This window comes from Jaculus jaculus, chromosome 9 (genome assembly GCF_020740685.1).
Source record: "Jaculus jaculus isolate mJacJac1 chromosome 9, mJacJac1.mat.Y.cur, whole genome shotgun sequence".
NCBI lineage: Eukaryota > Metazoa > Chordata > Mammalia > Rodentia > Dipodidae > Jaculus > Jaculus jaculus.
In genome coordinates, this window is record NC_059110.1 from 46,279,451 (window position 1) to 46,307,351 (window position 27,901).

At 39.6% G+C, this 27,901-nt stretch overlaps 1 pseudogene; it reads right to left on the bottom strand.

Moving 5' to 3' along the window:
* Positions 1-86: 86 nt before the first annotated feature.
* On the bottom strand, positions 87-27,774 carry LOC101594522 (annotated as a pseudogene).
* Between the last annotated feature and the right edge of the window lie 127 nt (positions 27,775-27,901).

Consider the following 27,901-nt stretch of genomic DNA (forward strand, 5'->3'; position numbering starts at 1 on the left):
GAAAAGTATCTGTATCATAAGAGGGGGCCCAATTTAAAATAAAATAATCCCATTCTTACTAGGTAAAGAAATTGTTCAGTAATCATTCACTTAGGCACTTGCATCCTGTGTATTTTCTCATGGTCAACAAACTGATTTAAATGGTTCAAGTTATCCCACCATTTAAAGAGAAAAGTATCTACAATAATTTTAAAGCATGGAGTTAACTTAATTTCACCATTGGCTGCTTTTTTCATAATTTCTTTCAGTTCTTCCTTTGACACATAGCAATAGCTTTTGATCTCATTGGGATCTGGATTCAAGGTTACATTCTTCCTCAAAAATAAAATATAATCAATTTCATGTTCACCCCGATACCATCAGATTGTGCCTTATAGTAAATTCACGTTAAGTACTTCATTTCATCTGGATGAACCTCTTCCGAGGGTGTTCCCAGTTCAGCTTTTAAACGCCTCGCCTCTGTGCTGCTCGTCTTACAACAATGGCATTGTTTTCTTCAAGCTCGCCTGGATTACTTAACGGATGACTACAGCAACTGTTGGTAAAACAACCTGGAAAGGTAATTTTACCATCTGATCTCTGCTGTAGCAAAAGCTTATTTTTAGTGTTAAATAAAAACACGCTAAAAGCTCGAAGTAATAATCCTTTGTCAATGTTTTCATTTAGATGACAATTGTTCTTGGTGTTGGCTCCAATTTTACTGTCATTTTCATCGATAAGAATATACATCTCTGCCAGAAGTTGAACTTGTTGCTCATCAAGATGGTTGGTATTTATTTCTCTGAATCAAAAAATGTCTGATCTGTCCTACAATACCGCACGTCCGGCGTGAGACGCCACAATTTCTTCATAACATATTTTTCTACTAGCGGGATTGCCACTTTATGATATAATTAGTTAACTTGTGTAGACCAATCAGCAGGCTTCCTACAGCCGCACTTAAACATGTTCCTTATCCCTGACCTACTACAATTCTTTTTCAAGAAATTAGCATTTCATGACATCAGTATATGAACCAGGTCAATTTTCCTTGGTTACAAAGGTTTGGCCTTTAGAAACTTAAGAGAACTGAGATAATGTGGTTCCTGTTTTGTGGCTGAAGATTCACAGTACCATAATTTGTCTTATAACTTGAAAATGCCCTATCATGGGTCTTGCCACCACACCTGCTAAAATTTGACTGCTATGGCAAGTCTCTAATTTTTCATAGAAGTTCACTTCATGGACATTAAACTGAATTCATTGGTGTTGCAGTTACATTATTGTTCCTGGGACAAAACACCCAGCCAGAAACAGCTTATGGGAGGAAAGATTTTATTTCACCTTTCAATTTTGATAATAAGTTTAATTATGGCAGGGAAACACAACAGGAGCAAGACAGATGGGGAAAGAAGTAGCCCCAGTGAGCTAGCTTAATTATACCCAGTAGGACTGGACTAATTAACTCCCAAAGTCTACCCCCAGGAACACCCCTCCTTTGACAAAGTTCCACCACCCATATTGTCATAAGCTGAGGTTGTGAGCGAGAATATTTAAAACTCATGCTGCTATGGGGAACATTTTACATTCACACCACCACAATTGGTCTGCCAACTGTTTTCATAGTGTTAACCACTTGTTCTCCTTCTGGTGATGGGCAGGCTTCTGTCCTTATGGTTCACATCTCCTTGGAATCTATTATGACATGGGGCTGGAAGCTAACCCAGATCTGAGGTAAAGCTGTGACTGTGTTTTACTGAAACTTTTATGTGAATGCAAACCCTCATCTTCACTTTTTTCTGCTGGAGGTAGAAATGCATACACTCTCATCCTCCCCATCTCTCTCTAATATTTATTGAACTATATACCACATACCTGAGGCTTTTTTAAATGTACTGTAATAAAAGTACCACACTTGACAGGACAGATGCAATTAATGTACTACGTCACAGAGCTTGAAACAATGTACAGTCAGAACTTTATTTAAATAATTATTTAATGAGATGAATAGATCTAAATATATATGGGTATAATTAGGACTACTCACCACTTTCTGTCATTCCCTATTATCTACCCACCATACTCCCAAAATTCCATCTTGTCTGTGATTATCTATTTGAGATGAGAGGTGAGGTTAACTTATGGGATATTAAATTTCTGAGGATTTTCTTATATCTTGCTATTTCCCTCTATGGTACCTCTTACCTTATAGGCAGATACAGGACTATTCCACCTGAAAAAATAAGATAGATCAATGATGATGATGATGATGATGATGATAGATGATAGATAGATAGATAGATAGATAGATAGATAGATAGATAGATAGACAGACAGACACATAGATAAATTGATTGATCCATCCCAGGCAGTCACTATACTAGTTACTGCCTAGCCCTTTGCTCTCATGCAGTGTAGTCAATATATTGTTCCTTTTACTGGGGTCTAATGCATGACTGCATTCACTGATTATCATCTTCCTGCTACCATAGTGGGAAATTTATTGCACTTTCTGCTTTCATGACTGTGAGAGGAAAAAAAAAAAAAAAGAGAGAGAGAGAGAATTTGATCCCAACTATTTATTTTGGAACAAGATAAGTTATGTAGTGAAACAATGTGTAAATAGACTCCCTCTCCCCCTCAATTTGGCCAGGGAATCCATGATTATTCTTTATGTCCCTGTAGATCTATGATGGCCTTGGCTCTCTTGGTTATTACTAGTATACAGAGACTTGAGAGCTGAGGAGATAGCCATAAATCTCATCTTCCTGGAGAGAGTGAGAGTCATTAGAGTGCAGACTCTTCATGGTCTTGCCTCATCTTTCTGCTGAACTCATTTGTATCTTTTCTTCTAGATTCAGTGTTGATTTTAGAAATCACATTGGTGGGACAAGGATAAGTGTCTACTTTTCCAAATGCTTTTAAATGCCCCTCAGTGTATGATACTGCTTTTATTTCCCAGAGCAATACTTGAGAATACTTTTTCCTTGTACTGTACATGGAAGCATGGGTCAATAACTGAATGCTTTGATAATTTGATGGATGAAAACTCTTAGCATAATTTCAATTTCCATTTTTTAAACACAAGTGAAAAATGAATTGGCCACATAGTTAAGAGCTATTTAAATTTCTTTCTTTTCTCCTAAAAAATTGATATCTATAGTGGTTGTACAAGTTTACATTCCCACCAACAGTGTATAAGGGTTGCTCTTTCCTCACATCCTCACCAACATTTGTTGTTGTTAGACTTTTTTTTTTTTTTTTTTTTTTAGGTAGGGTTTCGCTCCAGCCCAGGCTGACCTGGAATTCAATATGTAATACCAGCGTGGCCTTGAACTCATGTTGTTAGATTATTTTAATGATTGCTATCCTTTCTGGAATAAGGTATAATCTCATGTTTTTTGAATTTCCATTTTACTAATACTTAGGGATGTGGAACATTTTCTTAAGTGTGCAATACTCATTTGCATTTCTTCCTCTGAGAACTCCCTATTCAGTTCTCTCCCACATTTTTGGAGTTGGTTGTTTGATATTTTGTTGTTCAGTTTTTTGAGTTCTTACAGATTCTAGATATTAGGCTTCTATCCGTGGTATAGCTGGTGAAGATTTTATCCCATTCAGTGGTAATCTATTGGCTCTGCTTATGGTATGTTTGTCTGTGTGAAAGCTTTTTAGCTGCATGAGATCCCATTGTTTAAGTGATTGTTTAATTTCCTTAGCTACTAGGGCTTTGTTCAATATTTGTTCATTCATATATTCTAGAGACTTCCTCCTATTTTTTTATTCCAGTAGAAAAGTTTCAGGTCTTATATTGAGGTTTAATCCATCTGAACTTGACTTTTGTATATGGTGAGATAAGTGGGTCTAGTTTCATTTTTATACATATGGTTATCCCATTTGTCCAACACTATTTGTTGAAGATGCTGTTTTCTTTTTTTCCAGGCTATGTTATTGGCACCATTGTCAAAGATCAAATAGCCGTAGTTATATTAACCAAGGTCTGGGTCTTTAATTCTGTTCCATTGATGTATATTTCTGTTTTTATGCTAGTATCTTGCTGTTTTTGTTACTATGGATTTGTAATATAGGTTTAGGTTGGGTATGGTGAGATATATATATATATATATATATATTTTTTTTTTTTTTCCCTGAGGATATGTTTGGATATTCAAGGGCTGCTGCCATTCCATATAGATTTTGAGATCATTTTTCTATCTCTGTGAAGAATAATGCTAAAATTTTCATTGGCATTGCATTAATTCTGCATATTGCTTTTGGTAGAATTATCATTTTCACTATATTAATTCTACCTATCCATGGTCATGGGAGGTCTTTCAGTCTACTCAAGTCCACCTTAATTTCTTTCTTGAGTGCTTTTTAAAAAATGTTTTCATTGTGTAAGTCTCACATTCATGGTTGGTGTTATTCCAAGGTATTTAATTTTTTCTTGCTTTTGAAAATGGGTCAGCTTTACTGATTTCTTTCTCTATATATTTGTCCTTTGCATATCAAAAGGCTACTGATTTTTCTGTGCTGAGTTTGTATCGTGCCACGTTACTAAAGAAATTAATCACCTTCAGAAGTTTTGGGATGGAGACTTTTGGGTCATTTATGTACGGGATGATGCCATCTGCAAATAGGGCAAACTTTGACTTCTTCCTCTCCACTTTGAATCCCTTTTATTTCTTCTCCTGTCTCATTGCTTATACTAGTACTTCTAGTACTATATTGAAGAGCAGAGTGAGAGTGGGCACCCCTGCCTTTTTCCTGATCTCAATGGGAACTCCTTAAACTTTTCCCCATTAAGTGTTATCTGGGCTTTAGGTGCTTTATATATAGCTTTTATTGTGTTGAGATACAAACCCTCGATGCCTATTCTTTCCAGTGTTTTGATCATGAAGTGGTGTTGTATTTTGTCAAAGGCCTTCTCTGAATCAATTGAGATGATCATGCCATTCTTATGTTTAAGTTTATTTATGTGGTGTATTATGTTGAATCATCCCTTTATTGCTAGGATGAAGCCTGCTTGGTCAAGAATAATGCTTTTAATATGTTGTTAAATTTGGTTTGCAAGGATTTTGTTCAAGATCTTTGCATCAAAATTCCTCAGAGATATCAGCTGATAGTTTTCTTTTCTTGTTACATCTCTGCTGCTTTTGGTATTAGGGTGATGCTAGCTTAAAGAAAGGAGTTGGGGGTATTCTCTGGTCTCTGGTTATATGAGGAGGTTCAGATGGGCTAAGCATGAGAATCAATTCTAAGAATGTCCTTGGAGCAGGGGGAACTGAGGTCATGGGACTTCAGCAAGCTCAAATTGATGCAAGGTTACAGACAGAGATGGATATTTTAAAACAAACAGTGGGTTGATTAGGGAAGAAGGTTCTCATGTTGGAAAGACAAGTAACTTTATGATGTGATTGGAATTCTGCAACATTTTGTATAACTGATTATATGTATAATAGTTCAGAATATGAATTGGAACAAATTCAACCCTACTTATCTAGAAATAATTCTGCAAAGGAGTTTATAGAGCAATTACAGAAAAATATTTAAAGCACATTCTCTAGTATGTTTCCTAATACTGAAGCTGCTGAAATTGCACAGATATTAGCTGATAAACTTAATGGTATGGATCCTCAATCTCTTATGCAAAGTCTAGTACATACAGCAGGAGGAATGGGAATTATAAGTTTGTCTTCTTTGTTGAACTGTATCAGATCTGCCACCTGGTCTTCTATTTTAGTAATAGGAAAGTATAAGTGGGAACTTCAAGATATTTGGGACACTATGAAAAGATCAAATATAAGAATTCAGGGCATAGTAGAAGGAGAAGAATTCTACTCCAAAGGCATAGTAGGTGTCTTCAACAAAATCATAGAAGAAACTTTCCCCCAAGTAGGGAAAGAGGTGCCAATGCAGATACAGGAAGACTTTAGAACCCCAGCCAGACAAAACCTGGAAATAACCTCTCCTCACCATATTATAATCAAACATCCAAATACACAAACCAAAGAAAAAATATTGAAAGCAGTTAGAGAGAAAAATCAAGTTACCTACAAAAGCAAGCCCACCAGGATTACAGCAGATTATTCAACACAAACTTTTAAAGCCAGAAGGGCTTGGAGTGATATATTCCAAGTTCTGAAAGATAACAACTGTCAACCAAGGTTACTTTATCCTGCAAAGCAATCCATTCAAATAGACTGAGAAATAAGGACATTCCATGACAAAAGCAGGTTAAAGGAGTATTTGAAGAAAAAACCAGCTCTACAGAAAATACTTGATAGAATCCTCCATGCTGAACAAAAGGAAAAGCACACATATAAGGAACCTAGAAAAACCAAGCAATACTCAAATACTAGTTAACACAAGAGAGCACAGGTAGAACCAGAACCACACACACACAAAAAAATGGCAAACATAAATACACACCTTTCAATAATATCTCTAAATATCAATGGCCTCAATGCCCCAACGAAAAGACATAGGTTTGCAGACTGGGTTAAAAAGCAGGATCCTAAAATTTTTGTCTCCAAGAAACTCACCTTTCTACAAAGCATAGACATTATCTTAGGGTGAAAGGTTGGAAGACCATGTTTCAAGCAAATGGGCCTAGAAAACAAGCAGGGGTTGCTATCATAATATCTGACAAGGTAGACTTCAGTCCAACGTTAGTCAAGAAAGATAAGGAAAGTCACTGTGGTGGTTTGATTCAGGTGTCCCCCATAAAATTAGGTGTTCTGAATGCTAGGTTCCCAGCTGATGGATATTTAGGAATTAATGCCTCCTGGAGGGAGTGTATTGTTGGGGGTGGGCTTATGGGCTTTATAGCCAGTTTCCCCATGCCAGTGTTTGACATGCTCTCCTGTTGCTATGGTCCACTTTATGTTGGCCAGGGGGTGATGTCCACCCTCTGCTCATGTCATCGTTTTCCACTGCCATCGTGGAGCTTCCCCTTGAGCCTGTAGGCCAGAATAAATCTCTTTTTCCCAGAAGCTTCTCTTGGTTGGGTGATTTCTACCAGCAATGTGGACCGGACTGCCACAGTCACTTTATATTGATTAAGGGCACACTCCAACAGGAGGACATAACAATCTTAAACATATATGCACCTAACATGGGTGCTCCCAAATTCATCAAACAAACACTATTAGAATTAAGGTCACAGGTAACACAAAACACAGTGGTGGTGGGTGACTTTAACACCCTACTCTCATTAAGTGACAGGTCATCCCAGGAAAAAATAAACAGAGAGGCATCTGGCCAATATGAGGTCATAGAAGGAATGGACCTAACAGATATATACAGGACATTTCATCCAAAGGCTGCAGAATATACATTCTTTTCAGCAGCACATGGAACATTCTCTAAAATAGACCATATATTAGGACACAAAGCAAATCTTAACAAATTCAGGAAAATTGAAATAATTCCTTGCATTTTGTCTGACCACAATGGAATTAAACTACAAATCAGTAGCAAGAAAGGCTATAGAGCCTACACAAAATCATGGAAACTAAACAATACACTACTAAATGATGAATGGGTCAATGAAGAAATCAAAAAGGAAATCAAAAAATTTATAGACTCAAACGATAATGAGAACACAACATATCAAAATCTCTGGGACACAATGAAGGCAGTTCTAAGAGGTAAATTTATAGCCTTAAGTGCCTATATTAAGAAATTAGTAAGGTTGCAAGTAAACGACCTAATGCTTCACCTTAAAGCCTTGTAAAAAGAAGAACAAGGCAAACCAAAAATCAGTAGATGGGAAGAAATAATAAAGATTTGGGCAGAAATTAATGAAATAGAAACAAAAAAAAACAATCTAAAGAATTAATGAAACAAAGAGTTGGCTCTTTGAAAGGATAAACAAGATTGATAAACCCTTAGCAAATCTGACCAAAAGAAAGAGAGAAGAGACACACATTGATAAAAACAGAGATGAAAAGAGTAACATCACAACAGATTCGAGAGAAATTCAAAAAATCATAGGGACATACTATAAAAGCATATACTCCACAAAGTATGAAAATCTGAAAGAAATGGATGATTTCCTTGATTTATATGACCTACCTATATTAAATCAAAATGAGATTAATCACTTAAATAGACCTATAACAAACATGGAGATCCAAACAGTTATCAATAATCTCCCAACTATAAAAAGCCCAGGCCCAGATGGATTCACTGCTGAATTTTGCCAGACATTTAGGGAAGAGCTTACACCATTGCTTCTTAAGCTTTTCCAGGAAATAGAAAAAGAAGAAATTCTACCAAACTCCTTCTATGAGGCCAGCATCACCATGATACCAAAACCAGGCAAAGATAGAACAAAAAAAGAAAATTACAGACCAATCTCCCTCATGAACATAGATGCAAAAATTCTCAACAAAATATTGGCAAACAGAATACAAGAGTATATCAAAAAGATCATTCACCCTGACTAAGTAGGCTTTATCCCAGAGATGCAGGGACAGTTCAATATATGCAAATCAATAAATGTAATACATTATATAAATGGGTTGAAGGACAAAAATCACATGATCATCTCATTAGATGCAGAGAAAGCATTTAACAAAATCCAACATCCCTTCATGATAAAAGTCCTATAGAGACTGGGAAGAGAAGGAACATATCTCAATATAATGAAAGCTATTTATGACAAGCCTACAGCCAACATATTACTAAATGGAGAAAAACTGGAAGCTTTTCCACTAAAATCAGGAACAAGACAAGGTGTCCACTGTCCCCACTTTTATTTAATATAGTTTTGGAAGTCTTAACCATTGCAATAAGGCAAGAGACACACATAAAAGGGATACAAATTAGAAAGGAGATCAAGTTATCATTATTTGCAGTTGACATGATTCTATACATAAAGGACCCTAATGACTCTACTAGCAACTGTTAGAGCTGATCAAAACCTACAGCCATTTTGCACTATACAAAATAAATATGCAGAAATCAGTAGCGTTCATATATGCTAACAACAAACACACGGAGGATGAAATCAGAGAATCACTCCCATTCACAATTGTTCCAAAAAAATAAATTACCTTGGAATAAACCTTAGCAAGGAAGTAAAGAATCTCTACAATGAGAACTTTAAAACACTCAACAAGAAATTGCAGAAGACACTAGAAAGTGGAGAAACATCCCTTGTTCCTGGATGGGAAGAATCAATATTGTGAAAATGGCAATGTTACCTGAAGCAATCTACACATTTAATGCAATCCCTATCAAAATTCCAAAAGCATTCTTCATGGAAATAGAAAAAACAATCCAAAAATTCATTTGAAATCACAAAAAATCTCGAATTCTAAAATTATACTGAGCAACATAAATAAGGCTGGTGGTATCACCATACCTGATTTTAACCTATACTACAGAGCCATAGTAACAAAAACAGCATGGTACTGGCACAAAAACAGACATGTAGATCAGTGGAACAGAATAGAGGACCCAGATGTAAGCCCAAGTAGCTATAGCCACCTGATATTTGATAAAAATGCCAAAAATACTCATTGGAGAAAAGACAGCCTCTTCAGCAAATGGTGTTGGGAAAACTGGATATATATCTGCAGAAGGATGAAAATAGATTCTTCTCTCTCGCCATGCACAAGAATTACGTCCAAATTGGTTAAAGACCTTAACATCAGACCTGAAACTCTGAAACTGCTAGAGGAAAAAGTAGGGGGGACCCTTCAATATGTTGGTCTTGGCAAAGACTTTATGAATAGAACCCCAATTGCTCAGGCAATAAAAACACAGATTAATCACTGGGACCTCATGAAATTACAAAGAGTTTGCACTGCAAAGGACACGGTGAAAAAAGCAAAGAGGCAACCTACAGAATGGGAAAAAATCTTTACCAGCTATATGTCTGATAGAGGATTAATATCTAGGATATACAAAGAACTCAAAAAGTTAAATAATAAGGAATCAAACAAGCCAATCAAAAAATGGGCTATGGAGCTAAATAGAGCATTCTCAAAGGAAGAAATACGAATGGCACATAAGCATCTAAAAAAATGTTCTATGTCACTAGTCATCAGGGAAATGCAGATTAAAACTACATTGAGATTCCATCTCACTCCTGTCAGATTGGCCACTATCATGAAAACAAATGATCATAAATGTTGGCAGGGATGTGGAAAAAGAGGAACCCTTCTACACTGCTGGTGGGAATGCAATCTGGTCCAGCCATTGTGGAAATCAGTGTGGAGGTTCCTAAAACAGTTAAAGATTGAGCTACCATATGACCCAGCTATAGCACTCCTAGGCATATATCCGAAGGAATCATCTCATTTCCTTAGAAGTATGTGCTCAACCATGTTTATGGCGGCTCAATTTATAATAGCTGGGAAATGGAAGCAGCCTAGTGTCCCTCAAGTGATGAGTGGATAATGAAGATGTGGCACATTTATACAATGGAGTTCTACTCAGCAGTAAAGAAAAATGAAGTTATGAAATTTGAAAAAAAAATGGATGAATCTGGAAACGATTATACTACGTGAGGTAACCCAAGCCCAGAAAGCCAAGTGCCACATGTTCTTTCTCATATGTCCATCCTAGCTACAGATGATTGGGCTTCTGCATGAGAATGAAAATAGTAGCAGAGGCCAGTAAGTTAAAAAGGAGACATAAAGGGAAGAGAAAGGAAGGGAGGAGAGTATTTAATAGGTTGATATTGTATATATGTAAGTACAATGATTGAGATGGGGATGTAATATGATGGAGAATGGAATTTCGAAGGGGAGAGTTTGGGGGGGTGAGGGAATCACCATGGGATATTTTTTTTATATAATCATGGAAAATACTAATAAAAATTAAAATAATAATAATAATAATAAATTTAAAAAGGAGGAATTGAGGAGGTTCAGATGGGCCAAGCATGAGAATCAATTCTCAGAGTGTCGTTGGAGCAGGGGAAGCTGAGGACATGGGAGTTCACCAAGCTTAAATCAATAAGAAGCATGCTTCTTGGCCACAAGACTGAATGTTTTGCCTAAGCTCAGGGCTCTTGAGAATGTGTTTTCTGCTTTGATAAAGGTGCTTTGCATGCTTGAGTTACTTTGAAGTTTAATTGGGAATATAAACCATCACTACTTTGTTCAATATTATTAAGAAAGAATTTATACTATCTCTCAATTTTTGTGTGTGCTATAAAACTGTTTTAAAAAACAACACCTGGTGTTATGAACTGACTTTCTTTCTTGATTACTTTCTGTACAAAAACGAACAGTGCTAAAAATAAAGTACGCAGTTGCATTTGATTCAGCTTCTCTGTATCCCCTGTGTCCTGATTGCGTCATGACCCTTACCTAGGGACCCCAACGCGCTAGACGTTGACAGTTATGCAAAACAGTTTGAGAAAAATTGGCTTCAGTTCTTCAATGAAAGTTTGATAGAATCATCTGAGAAGCCATCCAGTCCTGGGCTTTTATTTTTGGAGGATGTTTTTTATTACCTTTTCAATATCCATGGATGTTGTAGGTTTGTTTAGGAGATTAATCTGCTCTGAGTTTAGTTTTGGTAGGTGGTATGTGCTAGGAATTCTTCCATTTCTTCCAGATTGTGCAATTTTGTGGAGTAGAGGTTTTGGAAGTATGTCCTGATGATTCTTCCAATTTCATTGATGTCTGTTGTGTCTTCTCCTTTTTCATTTTTCACTTCATTATTTTGAGCCTTCTCCTTTTTTGAATGATTAAATTGGCCAGGGGTTTATCAATCATTTTTTTTTTTTAAGAATCAGTTGTTCATTTCATCAATTTAAGAAATTGATTGCTTAGTTTCCACTTCATTAATTTGTTTTCATTTTGATTATTTCTTTCCGTTTGGAGTTCTTATTGTTGGATTCTTCTGCTTTTTCAATGCCTTTAGGTGGATGGTTAAATTATAAGTTGGCATTCTATTTGTCTTTGTTTTAAAAGCATTTAGGACTATGAGTTTTCCCCTTAGGACTGCTTTCATTGTGTCCCATAAGTTTTGGTAAGTTGTGTTGTCATTATCATTCAATTCTAGGAATTTTACAATTTCTTTTTTGGTTTATTCAGCAACTCATTCATTGTTTAAACATGGATTATTTTGTCTCTAGGAACTGGTCAAGTTCCTGATATGTTTCTTGTTTTTAATTTCTAGGTTTAAAGCATTGTGATCTGATATGATACAGGAAGTTATTTCAATTATCTTGAATTTATGGATTCATACTTTATGGCTTAATATATGGTTTATTTTGGAGAAGATTCTGTGGCTGGTGAGAAGAATGTGTATTTTGTAGAGTTGAGGTAGAAAGTTTTGTAGATGTCTGTTAGGTCTAGTTGATGTATGGTATTGTTGAGCTCTATTATTCCCTGTTGATTTTCTGCTTTGGTAATCTGTCTAATGATGATAGTTGAGTATTGAAGTCTTTGACTATGATCTTGTTGGTGTTTATTTTTGTTTTGTTGTCAAGTAGGTTTAATTTTCATAAACTCTGGTGGACCTATGTTTGTTTCATATAGATTTATGATTGTGATGGTCTCATGTCTAATCATTCTCTTGATGAATATAAATTGGCTTTGTGGGATGAGGAAATGGCTTAGTAGTTAAGGCATTTACATACTGCCTGCAAAGCCTATGGATCCCTGTTTGATTTCCCAGGACCCTCACAAACCAGATGCATAAAGGGGTACATGCATCTGGAGGTTATTTGCACTGGCTGGAGGGCCTGGCACACCCATTCTCTTTCTCTCTATCTGCCTCTTCCACCTTCAAATAAATAAATAATAAAATAGTTTTAAAAATTAAAGAAATGGTATTCTTTGTCCTTTTCAATTACTTTTGGTTTGAAGTCTATTTTATCAGATATTAATATAGCAACATCTTCTTGTTTTTTTTTTTTAAATTTCCATTTGCTTGGACTATCTTTTTCTATCCTTTCTCCCTGAGGAGGTGTCTGTGTTTACTGAGGAGGTGTCTGTGTAAGGTGGTTTCTTGAAGACAATGCATAGAAGCATCCATTTTTTTATCCACTCTTTTAATTTGTGTCTTTTGTGAGTGAGTTAAGACAATTACTATTTAAGGTTATAACTATGAGGTTTGATTTAATCCCTGCCCTGATGGGTTGAGTTATGGGATTTGGTGCTTCGTTATGTTTTGTGCTTTTTTTGAACTTGGTCTGGTTTTGGTTATTGTGAACTTCTTCTTCTTGCAGGTTCATAAGATTGGTTGTTTGACTCTCCTGAGTGGTGTCTTCCCTGAGGTATTCTCTGTAGGTATGGCTTTGTGCTTATATAATCACAAAGTTGACTTTTTCATGGAAAGTTTTCCTTCACCATCTATTATGAGGGATTCTTTTGCTGGGTACAGTAGCTTGGGTTGGAAGTCATAGTTTTTTAGACTTTGAAGTGTTCCATTTCAGGCCCTTCTGTATTTCAGGGTTTCCACTGAAAAATCTGAGGTAATTCTGATGGGATTGGATTGCCTTTTTATGTAGTGAATCGTTTCTATCTTGCTGCTTTTAGCACTCTTTCTTTGTTTTCATTGCTAACAGTTTTAACTATCATGTGCTTTGGAGAGTTTATTCTTTAGTCCTGTCTGGTTTTCTGTGTGTTTCTTGTGTCTGGATGGGCCTCTTTTTTGAGATTGGGAAATTTTTCAATAATTTTGTTGCATATGCTCTCTATGCCTCTGGCCTAGATTTTCTCTCCTTCTTGTATTTTCATGATCTGGATGTTTGGTCATTTTAGGGTTCAATGTTCTGTTGTATTCTGTTCACATGATTTTTTGAATTTAGCAATGTTTTTGGCCTCCCAATCAATTTTTTCTGTCTTGTCTTCCAGCTCAAAGGTTACTTTCTTCTACATGAGTGCCTCTGTTAGAGAAGTTTTTATAAACTCTGTTTGATTTTTATATTATGATGTGTTATTTTATATCATGTTCATCTCTTTTTTTAGGTGTGTTTTTAGTTTGAGTTCTGATTTTCTGGATGCTTCTTGGAATCCATTCTTGGATTTGATTAAGTCTTCATTAAGCTTAATCCATTGGTTATTGAGATTTTTCATTTGTTGGCTCACCTTCAATTCATTTATATCTCTTTTGAGGCTTCTAGTATTTTCTTCTATTAAGTTAAGCCTACTTTCAAAAGCTGAGTGCTCTAAGAGATAATTCTGCTCAATTTCATTGATATGATATGTAGTCCTTTGATGGCTTGCTTCCAATTCAGCAATTCTTTTGATCAGGGTCACATTGGTTGTCATATTTTCATTAGGGAATTGAATTTATGTTGATTTCTCAATGATTTCATTGGAGGCTTCCATTATGGGACTAGGCATCCTTAGTGGAGGATCTCTCAGTTTTCTGGCTTTCATTGTTTTATTTGCATTGTGATCTATTCATCTTGGGGAAATGTTTTATTTTATTGAGAGGAATTCCAGCATTTGTTCTTTTAAGATCTTCAGAGGATGTTCTGTTTTAAATGTGAATAGGATTGGTGTACAAACAGGTTATAACCACAAATGTCCAGATTATGGAGATTGCGGGTACATCAAAGATATCTTGGGAACTGGGATGTGGGTAACTGGGAGCTCTAGCCTACTCACTCCATTTGCGCTTTCTCTTCAGTACACAAGGATCAGGCATTGGTGAACCAGGATCCAGGAAGCTGGGTAGCAAGAGGTCAGCTCCTACAGTGGCCCATGCAACTTCTGACCCAGGGGAGTAGGGATTTGGGTACCCATGGGCCAGTTCATTAGGGAACCACAGCAAAAGGCCTGAACACTGGGAGAAGTGGGGTGAACAGGGATATCTGGCCTAATTATCCTGTGTGTGAACCCTGTCAAGCAAGGGAACCAGGAATTGGGGACCCAGGGGCCCTTAAATCAGGAAGATGGAGCAAGGGGCCTGCTTCTGCAGCAAGCTTACAGGGTCCAAGTAGCTCCAAGCCAGCAGCAGGGAAACTGCATGGGACCAGAGAACTGGGAGGAGAGGGGAGAAAAAGGGAGATCTGACCTACTCACACACTCCAGAGCAAGGGATCTCTTTCTCATTTTTGATCATGTTCTTTCTTCCCTCATAAGCCAAACCTCATGGTCCACATTTCTTACTGCATTTTGTTCTTTCAACTATGACCACAATGGTGGATCAAATTCTGCCTTCAGCACTGTAAGGCTGAGGTTTCAAATAATTGCATATTCTTTGGGCAAACCAGTTCCACATGGCTAAAAACCAGTCAGTTTTCCAGCAGCAACAACCCTACTCCTCTAGTACTGGTTTTTTGGTGTAGTTACCTTCTTGTTGCTATGATAAAACACCTGACCAAAAGCAGCTGATGGGGAAAAGATTTTTACTTTGGCTTATAGTCTTGAGGAGAAGCTTTATGAAAGTAGGGAAAGTCATGGCATGAGCAGAGGCTGAACTTGATATAACATCCCTAAGACTTTCCTCAACAGCAAACCTCCTCAAGAAAGGTTCTACCGGGCTGGAGAGATGGCTTAGCTGTTAAGCGCTTGCCTGTGAAGCCTAAGGACCCCGGTTCAAGGCTCGGTTCCCCAGGTCCCACGTTAGCCAGATGCACAAGGGGGCGCATGCGTCTGGAGTTCGTTTGCAGAGGCTGGAAGCCCTGGCGTGCCCATTCTCTCTCTCTCCCTCTATCTGTCTTTCTCTCTGTGTCTGTCACTCTCAAATAAATAAATTAAAAAAAAAAAGAAAGAAAGCTTCTACCTCCCAAATTGCCATCAGCTGGGAGTCATACATTCAAAACACATGAATTTATGGGGAACACCTAATTCAAACTACCACACTTGGAATTATAGTTCAATTTATAGAATTTTTGGACTTCCCCCCCTCAAACTTTTAGGAGTAAGTTTCAGACTTATGTTATGAACTGTTTTCTTTGGTAGAGATTTGAGATATTTTTCCCATTTGGTTATGTTTTTGTCATGCAAAATTGTATGATTTTTTAAAAAGACTTTCTGAGTATGAATGATAGCCAGGAAGATTTCCTATTCCAGTAACATTACAATTTAGCTATGGCTTAACTTAATTGTGAGCATCATGTATAATAACTATTTTAATCATTTAGACTTTATGTTTTCTAATTATTTATTTGCAAGAAGAGATTGAAAGAGACACAAACACACACACACACACACACACACACAGAGAGAGAGAGAGAGAGAGAGAGAGAGAGAGAGAGAGAGAGAGAGAATGGTTGGACCAGGGACTCTTTCCTCTGAAAATGAACTCCAGATGCACTTTGTGTATCTGCCTTTACATGGGTTCTGGGAAATCAAAGCCAGGCTTTTAGGCTTTTCAAGCAAGTTCTTTACTACTAAGCCATCTCTCCAGTGTCCCAATTTGGAGTTTAAATGCATGAGTTCATTAGCATTTTTTTTTAAATCAGCTTAGCATTTGCTTTGGCATATGATATTAAGAATGGGCTACATTTTATCTTCTGCAGAATTAGGACAATACCAGATTTGAAATAATATTTTAATTTATTAGCAAGGAGAGAGAGAGAGAGAGAGAGAGAGAGAGAGAGAGAGAGACAGAGACAGAGACAGAGACAGAGACAGAGACAGAGAGAAAGGGAGACTGAGCAACTAGGGCAACTAGGGCCTCTTTTTCAGGGCAAAAATCTCCAAGTGCATGTAGAACTTTTTATGTTTGGGTACTATGGAATTGAACTCAGGCCATCAGACTTTGCAAGAAAGTCCTTATAACTACTGAGCCATCTCTGCAGCCCCAATACCACCATTTTAAGTATGTTCATTTCCCCTGATGATATGAGATGCTACTGACTTCATCCTACATTAAATTTCCACAAACCATTAAATACACATACATGTTTTAACTTCATGTTTGTGACCCACCTTCTGATTTGAATATATTAAATATTGAGGCTGAATTTTATATTTTATTTATTTATTCTTTTTAAATTGTTTTTGGTTTTTCAAGGTAGGGTTTCACTCTAGCCCAGGCTGACCTGGAATTCCCTATGGAGTCTCAGGGTGGTCTAGAACTCATGGTAATCCTCCTACCTCTGCCTCCCGAGTGCTGGGATTAAAGGAGTGCACCACCACGCCCAGCTGAATTGTATGTTTTAATATATAGAAGTATCACTAGTGACTTAATGTAGATTTTGTGTACCTCTGATAAGTTTACTTCTTGAAATGTACATGTACATTAATGTGGCCATGTCAATATCAGTTAAAGTTCATATATATGTACCTTGGCTCTTATAAGTAGGGCTTTAGCTAGATTTTGTGTATGTGAAAGCTGTTTTTATGATAACTTTTAACCTGCTACTTCATTAAATTATCAAATTATTGTAGCTTACTTATTAATTCCTTGCACATATATAATTATTTCACTCAGAAAAGGAAGAATATTATCTTTTTTTCCCCAAGTATTATGCTTTTAATTACTTCATACTGTTAAGATTTTTTTTTTTTTTTTGCCAAATATCTACAACAGTGCTAAGTAGCAGTGGATTTAGTAACTTTTTCTTCCTGAGATGCTGTTTTGCTGTGTCACCCAGCATGACCTTGCACTTACTATGTATCTCAGACTGGCCTTGAACTGGTAGAGATCTTTCTTCCTAAACCTCCCAAGTGCTGGCATTGCAGAAATACACCATTCTGACCATTTTATTTTTGTTTCTATTAGGGAACTGAGTTGTTCCACCTGATAAGATATTGGCTTTTGGCTAGAGAGATGCTTAGCAACTAAGGTGCTTGCCTGCCTTGAGGCCCATGTTTGATTCCACAGGACTCAAGTAAGACAAATGTACAAGGTGGCACATGCATCTGGAGTTCGTTTGCAGTGGCTGGAGGTCCCGGTGCACCCATCTTCTTTCTCTCTCACTATCTCTTTCTATCCCTGTGTCATTCTCTCTCTCTCTCTCTCTCAAAAAATTAATTAATTAATTAATTAAATTTAAATAAAAGATGTTGGCTTTGACTGAGGAGGATCTGGTTTACCATCAGAAAGTATTAATGAATTGTGAGTTTTAGTTGTAGGAATTATAGTGTTCATTTTGTAAAATATATGTCTCCAGGCTAGAGCAGCTTCAGGTTCAGAGTTTGCAGGTCTTCGCCACCAGCCACTGAGCATTTTCCCATCACTGAGCAGACATCAGTCTGGAAAATAAAACATCTGCAGAAATGAACCCATGCGTCACTGGAAACGACACTACTCAGTCTTCCATGCAGGGTGTGATCCAGCAGAATGGAGATTGAGTCTCCAGTCCCATTCCTATAGGGGCAGAGAAGTGCTTGCAGGGGACCCCTGGGGCCTTGAGAGTGAAGGGGCAGGAGGTCTGTGCAGGAACCTGTGGCACTTACCTGATGAAATCGACTGTGGTGAAGAAGGATGGCCTGGCATCCAGATTTGAAAAAGAAACTCCGAGTGCCATGAGCACTTCTGACGATCCACCTTTGACAGGATGTGAGCCTTGTGGTTCTGATCTGGAGACTGATGTGGACCCTGAGTTGTACCCAGGGGAGGATGATTCATATGAATGGAGCAAATTGGAACTGACATGTTCTGAAGGCCCGTTTGGATCACTTGAATGGTGCCCCCTAACCCCTGAAGAGTTGACTAAGGCATTAGCTTTCTGAAAAAACAACTCAGGTAACCAAGAAGCAAAGGAAGAACTGGACAAGAGGTAGGCACAATGGCCCATGCCTGTAAGCTGAGCTTCCAGGAAGACTGAAGTGGAAGTGTCGCTTGCCTCCAGGAGTTTGAGTCAAACCTATCTTGAAGAACTAACCCTGTTTTTAAAGGAAAAGAGCAATAAATTCTTAAACTATATACACACACACACACACACACACACACACACACACACACACATACATGTTCATACATATGTATGTCTCCATCTAAGGAAATGATCTGGTACTTTATCTCCTAGCATATAAAATGTGGAGATAATATTTTCTTAATATGGAACTTGAAGTATACCTACTTCCTCAAGTTGTATTATATTTTCATAAGCTTTGTTTTTTCTACTTTTATTTATTTGCAAGAGGGAATGAGAGAAAGAGAATGGGCATACCAGAGCCTTTTGCCATTGCAAACAAACTCTAGATTTATGTGTCTCTTTGTGAATTTGTCTTTATGTGGATACTGGGCAATTAAACCCAGGCCAACAGACTTTGCAAGCAGTGCTTATCACCACAGATAAATCTCCCCAGCCCATGCATTGCATTTTCAATTTATTAGATCTCACTTATTTATTTATTTATTTATTTTATTTATTTATTTGAAAGTGACAGACAGAGAGAGAAAGAGGAAGATAGATTGATAGACAATGGGCACACCAGGGCCTCTAGCCACTGCAAAGGACCTCCAGACGCATGTGCCCCTTGTGCATCTGGCCAACATGGGTCCTGGGGAATCAAGCCTCGAACCAGGGTCCTTAGGCTTGACAGGCAAGCGCTTATCCACTGATCCATCTCTCCAGCCCATTACTTATTTATTTTTATTAACATATATCATAGCTATTAATGTTTTTGTGACATTTTAGTATGTGTATATCATATAGATTATTCATATTCACCTGCAATAGCCCTCTATTATCCTTTCCTACTGTTTCAGAACCCTTTCTCTCTTCCCATCCAGTCCCAAGTTCCCTTTCATTGGCATGAATTTCTCTTTGTGACCCAAAGAGGTTTAGGGTACTAAGTGAACATGAGCAATGGATCATAGGATGATGGCACCTTGCCAGTGTCTACACTAAAGATAAGGTATCCCCCTCCTCCAGCAACCATTAAATGTCCCTAGATCCTTAGTGAATGATGTGTTTGTGTAACCCCCACCCAGCTACCCTTAACTGCCTATTAGTGGTCATGGAGGGTAGGGGGCCCATGAGCTCCCCTCCACTCCACAACAGAATGCTGCATGTGACTTTGGAAGATTTCTTTCTTTTTTTTATCCTATGGTCCACCTGCATGGAATAATCTGATCTTTATGGGGTTGGTAACATTTCTAAGGAGCTCCGTTGGAGGCTTAATTCCCCAGGACCCACATAAGCCAGATCCACACAGTGGTGCATGTGTCTGGAGTTCATTTACAGTGGCTGAAGGCCCTGAAGTGCCCATTCTCTCCCTCTCTCTCTCCTTATTTTTCTCTGTCTGTTGCTCTCAAATAAATAAATAAATAAATAAAAATAAAACAATTTTTTAAAAGTTTCCTCACTAGGCTGGGGAGATTGCTTAGTAGTTAAGGCATTTGCCAGTAGAACCCACATAAGCCAGATGTGCAAGGTGGCACATGCACCTGGAGTTAATTTGTAGCAGCTGGAGGTCCTGGTTAATTCCCCCCCTTCTCTGTCTCAAATAAACATAAATAAAAATTAAGTCTCCCCACAAAAAAAGCCCAGGACCAGATGGATTTACTGCTGAATTATCAAACTTTATTTTGGTAGTGATAAATCACTTCAGATTTATTTGAAAGGTAAACACATACCAACACAAAATGCAGCCACTCATTTTACAAAGTATTTTCAAGAATATTATCAGCAGTTTATGGAGGAGAAGGGAAAGAAGAGCATATTCAGGGGGATGGGTTCATGTGGGAGTGACCTATATGATCATGGCATTAATTGTGATAACTAGTCTTTGGAATCTGCATGTTTTAACATTTGTCAAATTGTGTAGTTCAAATATATACAGTTCATAGTCCTTTGATTATTTTTTAATAGAGCCAACTACCCTGGAGATGGGATCAGACTGACTGGTGATCAGTCTAGGAAGGGCAGTGGGTGATCCTTGTGCCTCTGGTCTAAGGCCAGCTGGCACTCCTGTGTGTAGCATGCCTTCTGTGACTAGATGTGTGCACCCAGTCTTCAGAATGACACAGGAATTAAACTTGTACTGGATGTTTCCTTTGGTCCTGCTCCACTTGGTGGGGCTGCAGGTCCCATGATAGCAGATGTGCTGGGCATATAGGAGGTTTAAGGTGATCTGAAGTCCCCAGAGCCACTTACTCCTGCAGCAAGGGTGAAGGCAGAAGTGCATTGGTGCTTCCCCACAGAGGCTGATAGTCCTGCTTTGAAAAGAAGCCTGAAGTAGGATTGAAGGTATGGGAAGGAAGTGGGTGTTGTAGCCCAGAGTCTGTCAGTCCTGCTTTGATGAGGCAGGAGTAGGTGGGAAAGTGTGGGTTGTATTTCTTCACTTCTTCCCACTGGCCAGCTGGATGGTAGCTGGTGGTCCAAAGCCAACAGGTTGTGGTGTGCCTGTAAATGTAGGTTGCTTTGTGCTCTAATTGGGAAGCTGAGCTGCTGGTGTTGCTGGGCCCACAGCTACTGCTGGGACAGCTTGGTCCATCTGAAGGTGTGAAATCCCACACTGCTATGTATTTAACAACTCACAAGTGGGCTGAAGGGCAGCTCCAGTGTGTAACTCTGGGTGGTAGGTTGCAAGGGGCCCCCTAAGGGGCCTGGGTTTGTAAAGTGTTGGAAACAGGTAGAGAGTTGAAAATGGTTGTGGGAAGAGGTAGTGTTCATTGTTCCACTGCTGTGCCAGGAAGGAATGGTGCTTCCATGGATGAAAGCATAGGATCAGTGCTCACAGGACCCAGTGATGAGGAGCACTGGGAACAGAGTGTTCTGCTGATGCCATGATGGTTTCAAAATGCAGCATTTGTGGCCAGCACTTCCAGGCTCTCCTGGCTGTAGCTGTGTGGAAAAGGCAAAGCACCCACATTTCCAGCTAAGGGTGTTCTGAATGTCACTGCATGTCACTGGGGATCTAGAGCTATCAGCCTGGATTGCTATTGAGAAGTATAAGTCATTGTGGTAGAAACTGTGAGAGGGTTGCTAGGGGAAGAGCCTAAAGGAGAGGTGAGAAAGGAAAGAGGAAGAGAGGCATCTATGTCCACTAGGAATGGAGATTCCCTCTGGCAGGAGGAAGGCTTGAAGAGTAAAGGGTCAGGTGGAGGAGGTGTGGGGAGTGGAAAGAGGAGGAGCTACAGAACTTGCACAGGCAGCTGAGACCCTTTAGAGCCCACAGGCCTCTTCAGTGAGTGTGTGTGTGTGTGTGTGTGTTTGTGTGTACTTGACCTGGGACAACCTTTGTTTCCTGATTCCACTGCAGTTTTCAGTGTCCAGGAGAGGCCATGGGGGTCCTGGAGTGACTGGATGATGCAACCCAAGATCCTTTTCTGGAAGGCAGGTTCTGTTCATTTCGTTTTACTCATCTGGTAAAAGCATGTTGAAGTGCTGGGGAGGCAGCCATGTGGTAGCGAGCATGGCTGACGTATGCAAAGCCCTGGGATTGATATCCAGCACTGCATAAACTGGACATGGTAGCACAAAGTTCCTAATCCTAGCACATGAGATGGAAGGTAAGAGAGTCAGAAACTCAGTCATCCTTAGCTACACAGAGAGTTGGAATCCACACCCGAGGATGCATAAGGTCATTGGTAATTCTTAACTTCCTTGATTACCTATGACAACTTAGGTCCTTTTAGTGAGGCTCACAAGGTCTCGTTACTCCTAGTGTGCAACAACCTGAGGCCTGAAGAAATGGCCTGTTGAGATCCTCCCCGCCCCCTGACAGAAGGATGGCCTCCTGTTGTGCAGGTCACTGCTGATCATCACGGCAGCTACGACTGCTTGAGTGCAAAGACCAAGTCATGTCCACAGGAACACATTCCACTGCACTCCCCCCAGCCTCTGACTCCTATATGCTTTCTGCCACCTCTTCCACAAAGTTCCCTGAGCCTTGGAAGGTGCTATAGACCCCATTGGTCTCAGCATTTAGAACATATCTGAGGGGGTGTGGGGAGGTGGGAAAGGGGAGGCGGTACAGAACTAGCCCAATAGATAGTGGTTGCATTGCCATTCAGAGTCACTCCCAAATGGGAACTGGCCTTTTCAGGAGGGAGAGGAAGAAAGGAGAGAATGTAGGAATAAGAAATGGTGACTGGGGGCATGTTTGGGATAAGGGAAGGTTGAGGGACAGACAGAATTGGGGCCCAGAAGGAAGAGCTGGGATTGACAACATGGAAGTGGAGAAGGACAGAAAGGGAGCAGCAGAGAGAACAGGCCTGGCAGACAGAAGGGCAATGTAGGCTTCCACCAAGTACTTTTTCTTCTTCTTCAAGGACTTTAACCCTCCTCATCTTACTGCAGCTACCTTGATGTTGCTTGTTGGCCAAGGTGAGCAGGTATCCCTCAAGATGAAACAGGGAAACTTGTGAGGTGGGGAAAGGTCTTCTTGACCCCACAACAGCTGTAGCAGTAGTGGGGCTGGCAGGGGTATTGGTGGCTGGTGGGTCTTTCTCCTGGTGGTTCTTTTATCAGTGTCTGTGGATACAGATATCTGTGGGTGGTCTGCCACAATGCCTTCCACTTTTGAACACCTTTTGGAACCCCTGAGGAACTGTGCAGCCTGGTTGTTGAATTGGCTGAGACATTTCCGTGGTCACTGCCTTGAGAACTGTAGAGCAGGGTGGAGTTGGGTCATGGTGCTCCATGCCATGAACACCAGAATGCCCCGGAGTCTGGACAACTCCATTGCAGCTGTGCCCAGTGCACCCTCTAATTAAAACAATTCCTGCTTTGGCCATCAAGGCCAGACCAAGACCCCAAGGCCAGATGAGACTCTTTTCCTTCCATCTGGGTCACCTGCCTTTTGTACCTGGTACAACAACTCCTTTTCCACTTTTCCCACTTCTTTATTTCATCTTCATCCTCTTTCTCCTCCTATCTTCCTCTTCCTTTTATTCTACCACCACCACCTCCTTCTCCTTTTCCTCCTCACCCTTTCTTTCACCCTCTTTAAAAAATATTTTATTTTATTTATCTATTTGAGAGATGAAGGAGGTGGATAGAGAGAGAACAAGAATAGGCATGCCTGGGCCTCTAGCCACTGCAAACGAACTCCAGATGCATGTGCTGCCTTGTGCATCTGGCTTACATGGATCCTGGGGAATTGATCATGGGTCCTTTGGCATTTCTATCATGTAGCTTTCTGGTGTGGGATATCTCAGGCATTTTCCATTGTTTTAATATAAATCAGTTGGGCCATCTTCCTTCCCAGTGTTAATGTATTTGACAATAGCAGCTTCAGCAGCCAGTCTCTAAATCAGTAAATTTTGGTAAATTTTGAGTTTCTCTGATCACAAATCTTAAATTTCTCAGTCCCAAGTCTTTAGCCAAGCATATCAGTCTACTACAAATTTAATCTTGACCAAACTCTCTGAGCCTGGGCAGAAGAACACAGCCCTTATGTCAGTAGCTCAGTTCCAACAAAGTTTATTTATTTATTTTTGGTCATTTTTCCTTCCCCTTAGGAAGTTCATAATCCAAACCTCCAAGTTCATAAACCAAGACTACAAATACAATGCTCTCTGTGCTTAGCATTTTCAAACTCTCATCAGAATAGTCCATGATACTAGGCTTACTAATTTGGAAGGCATCTCTAGTTGCAAGCACCAAGTTTCCCTCTCCTCCAACACAGAAGTTCCAAAAGACCAGATACACATGGTCAGATTCATCTCAACCATTATACCTTACTCATAATACCAATTCTGTAGTAGTCAGCCTTAGGTTGTTGGGATGAACTTGTAAATGAGGTACAGTTATGGAGGAAGGGAATTTATTTGAAGCTTACAGATCCAGATGATTACCCCCTGAGCAAGGGAGAAAGGAGCCTATTGGAATTCACAGCTCCTGGACTTTGTGATACTCCTCAGGGCATTGGCATATGAAGGGACACTATTTACAGGGTAGAGATCACAGTCATACTCAATAGAGCTCCTGATCCCTGCCAGGCCATAGCATGATGACATCCCAGGGTCCAGGCAATTCATACCCCCAGGGGCCTGTACTTGAACTGGGCTCCTTCTCAGTGGCCACCATAGGGGTACTGGCTAACCTGAACTTTCTGGTGTCCAACAGAAGTCATGGAACTCTGAGATGACTGTGTGCTGTAGTCCAACCTCTTTTCCTGACAGACTTGTTATGTTCACTTATTTTTAGATGTTTGGTAAAACTACATTGAACGGTTAGGGATGTAGCTCATTTGGTAGAGTTCTTGCCTAGCATACATGACCAAACACAAAAACTGGGAGTGTTGGCTCAAATTTGTAATCCTAGCACTCACAAGTTTGATGCAAGAGGATCAAGTCATCTACTGCTACACAGCTAGTTCAAGGCAGCTTTACTTTTCAGAAACATGACAAGCAGTTGAAAGCACAGACCTCTTAGACTCTAGAGACTCTTGGAGACCCAACAAGAAGCTCAGGATCCTTCATACTCTTTTGGCCTGTCTTGATTATTCTGTAATTATGGCTAAGTATGTGTTGACCCACACATTTGTGCATGTTTCCAGTACCAAACACTAGATTTTCCATCTGCATCATACCCAAGCACAGGCCTTGCATGATGTTACTTTCAGAGCATTAGTGTTTCCGTAGCTGGGCATAGTGGAGCTCACCTCTAATACCATTAGTTGTTAGGCTGAGGCAGTAGGATCCTGAAATCAGGCAAGACAATGCTCCATGGTGAAATCCCAAAAGTGGGTTTACATATATCAAATTCTCCCTAAATTGATAATGCTTATCCCATTTAAATGATGCTGACTTCACTCTCCATTGGAGAACCTGTTCTTTTTCAGAAGGTACATAGACCAGAAGAGATAAACCATGCCACGGCTGAAACCACAGGGGAATGGGGGAGACAAGTAAGAGTGTTGCTTCCATCCTGAGCCTGATAATCAGCACCAGGGTGTCAGAGACAGACCCTGAGGATACTCAACACCTACCAAAGCAGATATCCAGAAGCTCCTAAGAGCTCTTCACTAAAGCAGACTTAAAACTCACTTACAGAGGCTCAGGGAACTTTGCCAAAGAGGGTGCAAAAAGATTGTAAAAGCCACAGGTTGAGGCATCATGCCCAAAGATATTCCCTCTCCCTGCAAATAACTGACTGCTGCTCCCATGCATAAATCACAACCCCATGGAGAATACCTACAACCCCACTGAGAAGCAACCCCATGGAATGGGGGCAGGAATGAGGAAAAAGAGGGTACTAACACATGATGTATCCATACTAAATATGTTGTTAATAATAATAATAATAATTATCAAAAAGAAAATAATCTCATTTTCAAATTGCATGTTTTTGTTTCTGTGGAATTTTAAAGTGAATTGTAATAAATATATTTATAATCCCAATGTATCATATCTTTAAAATTCAACTGTGATGTGTCAATTTTCTCCTTCAGCTCTAGTCTAATGGGCCTAGGAAATGCTTTTAAAATAACTCAAGTTCATAATTAATGATTTATGTACTGTATTAGGAGACTGGTAGCAAGTAGGCTTTAATTTTTCCAGGAATAAAAAATAAATGAGTAGTGGATGTTGGGTCCTGACTCAGAGTTGACCATGGAGATCTAGAGGAAAACATGTCTTCAGTAATCAGAGGGAAACTGGAGATCCCAGAGGAGAGAGAAGTGGGTGAAGGCTTGAATGGAAAGAGCGCAAAGCACGTTTAGGTGTTGGGAAACAGTGGGAGTAGACTTGAGGAAACTATGTCTTAAGACTTTTCTCTGCTTCTCTATGCTATTAATTTGAGATTAGGTGTCCCTGAAAATCAAAGTCTGTTCAAAATTTCTTCCCAAGTGAGGTATTGTATTCATCAATTTCCCATCACTAACACAAATACACAAAGTATCCAAGTTAACAGGAAAAATTATTTATTTGGGCTCAGATTCAGAGATTTCAGAGACTGGTTTTTTGGTCCTGTCACCTTTGTCCTGAGACACAGTTCATGTAGAGAAGCACAGCTGCTCACCTCCTGGGAGTCTGGAGGAAAAGCACAGAAAGAGCAGGGTGGGTCTCAGTGTCCCCTTCAAGGATGCACTCTCAGGACCTAACTTCCACTGGGTTCCACCTCCATAAGGTTTTACCATCTTCTCAGTCCCATGTCTTTAGCCAAGCATATCAGTCTACTACAAATTTAATCTTGACCAAACTCTCTGGGCCAGCGACTAAGCACCAAAGGCCAGCGACTAAGCCTTTAAAATGTGGGCATTTTGAGGACATTTGAGTTCTATATCATTAATTAAAACAGCCACCCCAGTGATCTTTTGGTCTGTGCCCCTGTGACTGGTATTACAAGTGTATGTAGTCATGCCGAGCCATTTTTTTAAAATTTTTTATTTATTTATTTGAGAGCGATAGACACAGAGAGAAAGACAGATAGCGGGAGAGAGAGAGAATGGGCGCGCCAGGGCTTCCAGCCTCTGCAAACGAACTCCAGACGCGTGCGCCCCCTTATGCATTTGGCTAACGTGGGACCTGGGGAACCGAGCCTCGAACTGGGGTCCTTAGGCTTCACAGGCAAGCGCTTAACTGCTAAGCCATCTCTCCAGCCCGTCATTTTTTTTTAAAAGCCAGGTTTCTGGATTATTGAGCACATGTGGTCTCAGCAACTCTCACACCCTCAGTGATTAATTAGCATCTCTCTTAACCCTTGAGCCACCTCTCCAGGCCCCAGTCATGGATTTTTCATGCATGAAATGAATTAGTGCCCAAATCAGAACAAAGAGAGGTAAGTAACTGACAGTTCCAGTTAGAGACTGAAAAACAAATTCAGGCTGGTAATAGAAAATTCCAAAGAACATAATAATAAAACAAAAAGTAGGAAGCAGCCACTACCCTTAGTCTGAGTTTAAGCACTGAAGAAGAGCCCATGGCTGTAGTACCTCTTTTTGGCCAGAGCTCATGGAGGGCAGAGAAGACAGTGGACACTTCAGGCAGATTTGTGTTCTCCAGAGCTTGTCCAGAGGCCATCTTGTCTGGTGCAGAGGGAAACAGCCCACAGAATGTTGTCAGCTGAGGACCCAGAGGGAAGGAAGCTGCTTGGGCTACAGGTGTGACCCATTGCTCACGAGGGAGTTCTCATAGGAATGGAGAAAAA